The following is a 1,400-nucleotide window of genomic DNA, read 5'->3' on the forward strand; positions in this document are numbered from 1 at the left end:
TCGAAGTCATACAGAGGTATAACCAAATTGTTATCGATGAGATCAGGAGGGTAATCACTTTTGAGGTTGGAACGAGACAAGTTCAAAAGAAAAAACGAAAAACATTGCCATTTTTATTTTTTTTTAAAACTGTAAAAATGAAAAACAGGGAACACCGCTTTTAATCACAAAAACATCCATTTATTACTGATGCAAAATGTTGCAAAATGAAACACATGAGATGGCCCTTACAATGGACCAGTACGTTTCGGGCAAAACGTATGGCTTTCATGCAAACAGAATTAAAACAGAAATACTACACTTCCGGATGAGCGACAGTGATGCTTTTGGAGGCCTTCCAGTTTCCTGGTACGCACGACTTTATCCACAGCTCGAGCTCGCGGTCGCGGTCGATCTCTTCACTCACTGAACAAGCATGATCAGAATCCAGCATTCCTGCACTGACAAAGATGTACGGTGGACGACGTCCTCTGTTTGGTCTAGACGACTCTTGATCTGGATAACCAATCCCGAACATGTCTGCCTTTACCACTATGTCGATGATCCTGCCCCAACCTCGGGCCTCTTGGTTCTTTACCACCTCTAGAGCTTGTTTATAAGAAGAAATGGACAGCTTCTTCTCTTTCTCGACAACAAGAGCGCTCTCCACCTGGACGGTTTCGATTGCTTGACTGGGTATTTCAAGTTTTCCAATGTCCATTTCTACTTCTTTCATCTTCTGGGTCGTGTCTCCCATCAATACACACCCCTCTGTGGCAACGGCTGCACAACAATTATCAACCACAGGGAAGACTCCATCCTGCACCAGAGGTTTTGGAACCACAGCCAGGGGAACCTTTAGCTGATCTTCCTCAGTCATCTCCATTCCTTTCTTGACCTTTTTCACCATCTTCGCTTTTACAGGACCCTGCCTGGGTACCGGGTTGACATCCCCATTCATTATCTGGGCCAAGCTGATGGTCTTGGAGTCCACCATGTCCTGGACGACATGCTTGAAAGCCCTACAACCCTCAACACTGTGCCCGGGTGCCTCAGAATGGAACTCGCACCTGGCATTCTCATCATAGTGTGCAGGCCTCTTCTATTGTACTATGGGAATCAAAATCCTTGGCCGGACTAACCCCAAATCCCTCAATCTCCTGAACAGAAGGGTGTAGGTCACAGGTGGCTCCTCAAAATGACGATCCTCCTTCTTTTTCTTCACCTGGCTCCTAACTCTCGGTGCCTTCTGTTGAGGTGGTGGTTGTTGCGGGGGTACGGGTGAGTTACCAATAAGAGTGGTTACAGCAACAGCATAAGGATGATAACGATCCTTACTGCGTTCTCTCTTTGCTGGCACACCACTTGACTCAACCTCCTTTTTGAGCGGACCACTGTCAGAGAGTTTCTTTGCTACCGAG

Source organism: Lathyrus oleraceus, chromosome 5 (assembly GCF_024323335.1).
Source record: "Lathyrus oleraceus cultivar Zhongwan6 chromosome 5, CAAS_Psat_ZW6_1.0, whole genome shotgun sequence".
Taxonomy (NCBI): Eukaryota; Viridiplantae; Streptophyta; class Magnoliopsida; order Fabales; family Fabaceae; genus Lathyrus; species Lathyrus oleraceus.